This window comes from Melospiza melodia, unplaced genomic scaffold (genome assembly GCF_035770615.1).
Source record: "Melospiza melodia melodia isolate bMelMel2 unplaced genomic scaffold, bMelMel2.pri scaffold_48, whole genome shotgun sequence".
Classification (NCBI taxonomy): Eukaryota; Metazoa; Chordata; class Aves; order Passeriformes; family Passerellidae; genus Melospiza; species Melospiza melodia.
This window is the reverse complement of record NW_026948796.1, coordinates 4871712-4880693: the sequence shown is the minus strand read 5'-3', so window position 1 is coordinate 4880693 and position 8982 is coordinate 4871712.

Here is an 8982-nt window from a genome sequence, read left to right as displayed (position 1 = left end):
TCAGCCCCAAAATCAGCTCCAAAGTCCCTGAATTCAGCCCCAAATCCCCTTTTTAGGGTTTTTTTTTCTATTTGTTTTTAGGGTTTTTTTGAGGTTTTTGGGGGTTTTTTAGGCCTTTTTAGGGTTTTTTAGTTTTTTTTTTTCTGCTTCTTTTTTTTTTTTTTTAGGATTTTTTGAGGGTTTTGGGGTTTTTTTTAGGGTTTTTTAAGGTTTTTTAAAGCGTTTTTGGGGTTGTTTTTAGGCCTTTTTGGTGTTTTTTAGGTTTCTTTTCCGTTTGTTTTTAGGGTTTTTTTAGAGGTTTTTTGTGGTTTTTTTTAGGACTTTTCAAGGTGGTTTTTAGAGGTTTTTTTTGTTGGTTTTTTAGGTTTTTTTGGAGGTTTTTAAGGGATATTTGTGGGGTTTTTTTAGGAGTTTTTTAGGCGTTTTTAGGGTTTTTTCCGTTTATTTTTTAGGGTTTTTTGAGGTTTTTGGTGGGTTTTTTTGGTTTTTTTTAGGGTTTTTGTGGGTTTTTTAGGACTTTTTCAGGTATATTATAGGGTTTTTTTCTGTTTCTTTTTTAGGCTTTTGTTTCGAGGTTTTTGGGTCGTTTTGGGGTTTTCTTGGCTTTTTTAAGGCCTTTTAAAGGTGTTTTTCAGGAGTTTTTAGGTTTTATTTTCTGTTTATTTTAGGGGTTTTTTTGAGGTCTTTTTAGGGTTTTTTTTGAGGGGGCTTTGGGCTTTTTGGGGTTTTCTTTATTTTAAATTTTTTGGGGTTTTTTTTTTTTTTTTTTTGGACTGTTTTAGGGGATTTTTTGTATTTTTGGGGTTTTTTGAGTTTTTGGTGGAGTTTTTTGGGCATTTTTTGTGGGTTTTGGGCATTTTTTGTTTGGTTGTATTTAGGATTTTTTGGGTATTTTGTGGGTTTTGTGAGAATTTTTTGATGTTTAAATTCTCAATTTTCTGGGCATTTTGGGGAACTTTTCAGGGTTAATTTTTAAATTTTTTTTTTGTAATTTTTGGGGTTTTCAGGGGAATTTTTCTGGATTTTTAATGGGAGGTGGAGCCCCAAATTTGGAGTTTTTTGTGAAATTTTTTGGATTTTTTTCGGGACTTTGGGGGAATTTTTAAAGGGATTTTTGAGAAATTTTTAGGATTTTTGGGGGGGATTTTTTGGGGGGATTGTTTTTAATTTCCCAGGAATTTCGGGGGATTTTTTGTGGCTTTTTTGTGGATTTTTCCAGATTTTTTTTAATATTTTGGGGAATTTCTTGGCGAATTTTTGAGGGGATTTTTTGGGATTATTTTTTTTTTATTTTTGGGGAGATTTTGAAAGAACATTGGGGTTATTTTCTGGGATTCTTTTGAGGTTTTTGGGGGGATTTTAAAGGTTATTTTTTGGAATTTTAAGGGGAACTTTGGGGAATTTTTTAGGTTTTTTTTTATTTTTTGGGGATGTTTTTTGGAATTTTTTCGGATTTTTTTTTGATTATTTAAGACATTTTGGGGAATTTTTTGGGGTTATATTTTCCCATTTTTGGGGGATATTTGATATTAATTTTTTGGGACTTTTTAGGAGATTTTGGGGTATTTTTTTCCATTTTTTGGGGTTTTTTAGATTTTTCTGGGTTATTTTTTGCGATTTTTTTGGTTATGTTTCCCAATTATTTAAGGGGATTTAAAAAAAATTGGGGAATTTTTAGGATATTTTGGGGGATTTGTTTAGATTTTTTAGGTTTTTTTTATATTTTTCTGGGTTATTTTTTGAGATTTTTTTGTGTTACATTTTCCAATTTTTTAGAGAATTTTTAAAAAAATTGGGATTTTTTTAGTATATTGTGGGGTATTTTTTTCGATTTTTTTTTTTTTTTTTTTTTTTTTTAGATTTTTCTGGGGTTTTTTGAGATTTTTTTTCGTTATATTTTCCGATTTTTGGGGGGTTATAATTTTGCTTTTTTGGGGGATATTTTATATTAATTTTTTGGGGATTTTTTAGGATATTTTAGGGTATTTTTGCAATATTTTTTAATATTTTTCTGGGTTAATTTTGGGGGGATTTTTTGGGTTATATTTTCCAATTTTTTAGGGGATTTAAAAACATTTTTGGGATTCTTTTGGGATATTTTGGGGTATTTTTCTCGATTTTTTGGGGGGTTTTTTTGAGATTTTTCTGGGTTATTTTTTGGGGATTGTTTAGGTTATATTTTCCGATTTTTTGGGGGGTTATACTTTCGTATTTTTGGGGGATATTTTTTTAAATTTTGGGGATTTTTTCGGATATTTTGGGGTATTCTGGCCAATGTTTTGATCTTTTTTTTACTTTTTTTGAGATTTTTTGGGTTATTTTTTGGGTTATATTTTCTGATTTTTTGGGAGATATTTTTTAAACTTTGTGACCCTGAAACCCCCAATTCTCTAAGATTTGGGACCCCCCCAAAACCCCCCTGGGACCCCCCAAAATCCCCGAATTTGAGACCCAAAAATCCCAAAATCCCCAAATTTGGGACCCCAAAACTCAAAAATTCCCCCAAATTTGGGACTCCCCCAAAACCCCAAAATCCCCCAAATCTCGGACCCCAAAACTCAAAAATTCCCCCAAATTTGGGACTCCCCCAAAACCCCAAAATCCCCCAAATCTCGGGCGTCAAATCCCCTCTTTGAACCCCAAATTTGGGACCCCAAAATCCCAGATTTGGAATCCCCCAAAAACCCAAAATGCCCCAAATTGGGGATCCACCAAATCCTCCCCGGGTTCCCCCAAAATCCCCCAGATTTGGGACCCCAAAATCTCCAAAAATCCCCAAAATTGGGACCCCCCCAAAACCCTCCTGGGACTCCCAAATTCCTCCAAATTTGGGACCCCGAAACCACAAAAATCCCCCAAATTTGGCACCCAAAATTTCTCCACATTTGGATCCCCCAAAATCCCCAGAACTTGGGACACCAAAACCCCCAAACCCCAAATTTTGGATCTCCCCAAAAAGCAAAAATCCCCAAATTTGGGACCACAAAACACCACCGGGACCCCCAAAATCCCCCTTGAACCCCAAATTAGGGCACTCCAAAATCCCCAAAAATGCCCCAAATTTGGGAATCCCAAAGCCCCCCAAATCCCCAAATTTGGGACTCCAAATCCCCCACGGGAACCCCAAAAATCCCCAAATTTGTGAGCCCCAAACCCCCTGGGGACCCCCCATAATTGCCCAAATCTGGGACCCCAAAATCCCCTAAAATTGGGAACTCCCAAATTTCCCCAAAACCCCCCAAATCCCCCAAATTTGGGGCTTTAAATTCCCCCCGGAACCCCCAAAAATGCCACAAAATTAGAAATCCCCAAAACCCTCCTGGGACCCCCAAAATTCCCCAAAATTGGGACCCTAAAACCTCTCCTTCAACCTCAAATTTGGGACCCCAAAATCCCCCAAATTTGGGACCCCAAAAACCCCAAATTTAGGGCCCAAATCCTCCCCGGGACCCCCTAAAGATTCCCCAAATTTGGGACCCCAAAACTCAAAAATTCCCCCAAATTTGGGACCCCCCCAAAACCCAAAAATTCCCCAAATTTTGCACCCCAAAATTCCCCAAATTTGGGACCCCAAAATCCCCTTTGGGACCCCCTGAAATCCCCGAATTTGGGACCCCAAAAACCATCCCAGGACCCCCCAAAATCCCCCAAATTTTGGACCTCAAAACCCGCAAACTTTCCCCAATTTGGGACCCCACAAAAACCCAAAATCCCCTAAATTTGGGACCCCAAAATCCCCTGAAATTGGGAATTTCAAGCCCCCCCAGGACCCCAAAAATCCCCCAGATTTGGGACTTCATAAACGCCCCCAAAATCCCCCCAAAATTGAGACCCCCCCCCACCCCAAAATCCCCCAAATTTGAAGCCCCAAAATCCCCGAATCTGAGACCACAAAACCCCAAAATCCCCCAAATTCAGGACCTGCTGGGAACCCCAAAAACCCCAAAATTTGGGAGCCCAAATCCCCCTTTGGGACACCCCAAAACGCCCAAATTTGGAACCCCCCAAAACCACCCCGAACCCCAAATTTGGCATCCCCCGGACCCCCCAAAATCGCCCCAAAATTGGGACCCCAAAACCCCAAATACCCCCAAAATCCCCTGCCAAAAACTGCCCTGGAACCCCAAATTTGGGACCCCAAAATCCTCCTGGGACCCCCAAAATTCCCAATAATCGGAAACCCCCAAACCTCCCCGGGACCCCCCAAAATTCCCAACTTTGGGACTCCCCAAAAACCCAAAATTGCCCAAATTTGAGGTGCCAAAATCCAAAAATTCCCCCAAATTTGGGATCTCTCAAAACCCCAAAATACCCAAAAATTCCCCCAAATTGGGATCTCCCAAAATCCCCCCTTGAACCCCAAATTTGGGACCCCAAACCCCCCCGGGACCCCCAATGATGTCACCCATATGGCCCTGCCCCCTTCACGGCATGAGGGCAACTGGAACCAGTTTGGACCAGTTTGGACTAATTTGATCCCAGTTTAAACCAGTTTAGACCAGTTTGGTCCAGTTTGGTCCTGGTTTAGTTCCAGTTTGGACCAGTTTGGTCCCAGTTCCTCCCAGTCCCCCTCCCATTTTTCCCAATTTTCCCATTTTCCCCCAAATTCAAAAAAATTCCCCAAATAATCCCCAAATTTCCCAAACTCCCAAAAAATCCCAAAATTTCCCCCATTTCTCCCCCAAATTTCCTAAACTTCGTAAATTTTCCCCCTTTCCCTCCAAATTTCCCCCATTCTTCCCCAAAAATCCCCCATTTTTCCCTAAAATTCCACCCAAAAGTTCCAAATGTTTCCGTTTTCCCCAAAATTTCCCCAAAATTCCCAAATTTTTCCCATTTCCCTCCAAATTCTCCCAATTTTCCCTCATTTTCTGCCCAAAATTCGTCCAAAATTCCCAAATTTTCCCAAATTCCTCCCAATTTTCCCATTTCCCTCCAAATTCCCCCAAAATTCTCCCATTTTTTTGCCCAAAATTCCCCCAATTTTCCCATTTCCCCCAATTTTCCCCCAATTCCCCCCAAAATCCATCAATTTTCCCATTTTACTCCAAATTGCCCCAAATTCCACAAAATTCCCCAAATTCCTCATTTTCAAAAAAAAAAAATCCCCCAAATTCCCCCCAATTTTTTCCATTTTCCCAATTTTGCCCCCAAAAATCCCAAAAATTTCCCCCCAAATTCCCCATTTTCTTCCCAAAATTCCCCTAAATTTCCCCAAAATTCTCATTTCCTCCCCAAATTTCCTCAAGATTCCCATTTTCTCCCCGATTCCCCTCAAATTCCTCCAAAATCTCCCAAATTCCCCAAAATTTTTCCCTAATTTCCCCCAAATTCTCCCAATTTTCCCCCAAATTCTCCCAAATTTCCTTCAAATTTTCCTCCCCAAAAATCCCCAATTTTATCCCCCCCAAAATCCCCCAAATTTCCCATTTCCCTACAAAATTCCCCATTTTCTCCCCAAATTTCCCTCAAAATTTTCCCTAATTTTCCCATTTTCTCCCCAAATTCCCAATTTTTCCTCAATTTTCATCCAAAATTCCCCAATTTTTTTCCATTTTTCCTGGTTTCTGCCCTATTCCAGCTCCCTGACCCGAATTTCACCTCAGAATTTACCCCAAAATGTCCCAAAAAGTCTCAAATTCACCCCAAAATCCAACCCAAAAATGGCCCAACTTTACCCTAAAATCCACCCTAAAAATCCCAAAATTACCCCAAAATTTACCACAAAAAATCCCAAATTTCCCCCAAAATTATCTCAAAAAAATCCCAACATTCACCCCAAGATTTACCCCAAAATTCCCAAATTCACCTCCCGATGCTGAACCTGCTGTGAGTGACCAAAACCCCCAAAATTCACCCCAAAATATCCCCAAAGCCCTCAAAATTTCCCCAAAAATTCACCCCAAGATTCACCCCAAAAATCCCAAATTTACCCTGAAATTCACCCCAAAAAATCCGAATTTCACCCCAAAATTTACCCCAAAATTATCTCCAAAAATGCCAAATTCACCCTAAAATTCACCCAAAAATTTCCCAAATTCACCCCAAATTCCCCCCCTGATGCTGAACCTGCGGGGAGTGACCCAAAAATGTCCCCAAATGACCCCAAACCCCCAAGATTTACCCCAAAAAGTCCCAGAAATTCCCCAAAAACCCCAAATTTAACTCCTGGCACTGACCCTGCTGTGCGTGAATCCAAAAAATCCCAAAATTCCCCCAAAAATCCCAAACGTCCCAAATGACCCAAACTCACCCCAAATTACTGCAATGACCCCAAAATGCCCCCAAGTTTCCCCAAAATTGACCCCAAAATGTCCCCAATGGACCCCAAAATATCCCAAAATTGCCCCTCAAATGTCCTCAATTGTCCCCAAATGCCCCCAAATCCCCAAAACTGTCCCCGAAATTTCCCCAAATGTCCCCAAAATGACCCAAATTTGTCCCAAAATTGCCTCAAATTGACCCTGAATTGTCCCCAAATGTCACAAAATACCCCCAAAGTTGACCCCAAATTTTCCCCATAATTGTCCCCAAATTGTCCCCAAAATTTCCCCAATTTGTCCCCAAATTTTACCCCAAGTTTGCCCCAATTTTCCCCCAGAATTGTCCCTAAAATGTCCCAATTTGCCCCTAGATTTTACCCCAAAATTGACCCCAAATGTCCCCAAGTGTCCCAAAAATGTCCCCAAATGTCCCAAATTTGCCCCAAAAATGCCCCGAATTGACCCCAACAGTCCCAGAATTGGCCCCAAAATGCCCCAAATTTGTCCCCAGAATTGACCCCAAAATGTCCGAAAATTGCCTCCAAATGTCCCCAAATATTCTGAAAATTGACCCCAAACTGTCCCCAAATTTTCCCCCAAATAAGCAAGAATTGTCCCCAAAATTGTCCCCAAATCTGCCAAAAATTCAACTCCAAAATTGTCCCCAAAATGTCCCCAAATATCCTGAAAATGCCCCCAAACTGTCCCCAAAATTGTCCCTAAAATTTGGCGGCCATTTTGGGACATTTGGGGACACTTTGGGGACATTGGGGGGACATTAGGGGAAATTGGCGGGGGGTTGGTGCCACTCTGATGCCACCTGGTGCCATTTTTGTCCCTTTAGTGCCACTCAGCACCACCTGGTGCCACTTTGTGTCACTTTGCTGCCATTCAATGCCATTTCTTGTCAGTTTTGTGCCACTTTGGCGCCATTTGTGACAATTTGATGCCACTCAGTGCCACTCTGGTGCCATTTGGTGCCACCTGGTGCCACTCTAATGCCACTCAGAGCCACCTGGTGTCACTTTGGTGCCAATTTGGTGCCACTTAATGCTACCTTGGTGCCACTTGGTGCCACCTGGTGCCACTTGATGTCCCTTTAGTGCCACTCTGGTGCCATTTTTGCCACTTTGGTGCCACTCAGTGCCACTCTAGTGCCCTTTAGTGCCACCTGGTGCCACCTGGGTGCCATTTGGTGTCCCTTTGATGCCACTTTGGTGCCACTCTGGTGCCACTTGGTGCCACCTGGTGCCACTTTTTGTCACTTTTATGCCACTTGGTGCCACTTAGTGCCACTTGGGCGCCAGCCACCTGGCACCCCCCGGGTGACACTTCGGTGACATTTGGTGCCACTTTTTGCTGATTTGATGCCAATCGGTGCCACTTCAATGCAAATTTTTGCCACTTTGGCGCCCCCTGGTGCCACTTGGTGCCATTTTTGTCACTTTGGTGCCACCTGGTGCCACTTGGTGCCACCTGATGTCCCTTTAGTGCCACTCTGTGCCATTCAGTGCCACCTGGTGCCACCTGGGTGCCATCTGATGTCCCTTTGATGCCGCTGGTGCCACTTTGGTGCCACTTTGGTGCCACTTTAATGCCACTTTTTGTCACTTTGGTGCCACTCGGTGCCACTTTGGTGCCATTTGGTGCCACCTGGCGCCACTTTGGTGCCACTTTTTGCTGATTTGATGCCAATCGGTGCCACTTTAATGCCACTTTTTGCCACTTTGGTGCCACCTGGCACCCCCTGGTGCCATTTGGTGCCATTTTGGTGCCATTTGATGCCACTTTGGTGCCATTTGATGCCACTCAGTGCCGCTCTAATGCCACTTTGGTGCCACCTGGTGCCACTTGATGTCCCTTTAGTGCCACTTTTGGCCACTTTGGTGCCACCTGGTGCCCCCTGGTGCCATTTCGGTACCATTTGGTGCCACCTGGTGCCACTTTTGTGCCACTTTTTGCTGATTTGATGCCAATCGGTGCCACTTCAATGCCACTTTTTGCCACTATGGTGCCACCTGGTGCCACGTGGCGTCCCCTGGTGCCATTCGGTGCCACTCTGGTGCCATTTGGTGCCATTCGGTGGCATTTCGGTGCCATTTTGCCCCCGTTTGGTGCCCCTCCCCCAGTTGGGCGTGGCCCTGGCGAGGCCCCGCCCCCCGCGGCTCCGGTGCACAGGCGCGGGGACTGGGAGGGACTGGGACAAACTGGGACAAACTGGTTTGAACTGGGATGGACTGGGAGGGACTGGGAGGGACTGAAGGGAAAAAATCCGGGGATTTAAGTGTTAATAATGGAGATTAAAGGGTTAATAATGGGGATTTTATAGGGGGGAAATGGGACTGGGTTATACTTGGAGGGACTGGGAGGGACTGGGGAATGAAAATTTGGTGGTTTTAGGTAAAAGTTTGGGGATTTTCGGGTTAAAAATGGGGATTTTACAGGAGAAAATAGGACTGTGTTATACTGGTTTGTACTGGGAGGGACTGGGGGAAAAATCCGGGGATTTTAGGGTTAAAAATGGGGATTTTAGGGTTAAAAATGGGGATTTTAGAGGGGAAAACGGGACTGGGAGGGGCTGGGAGTGTCCCCAAATTTTCTGATTTTCCCCCCATTTTGTGTCCCCAGAGCTGCGGCCTTTCCAGACTCTCAAAAATCCCAAATTTTCCCCAAATTTCCCCAAATTTTCCCATTTTTAACCAAATTTTGATGTGAAAAA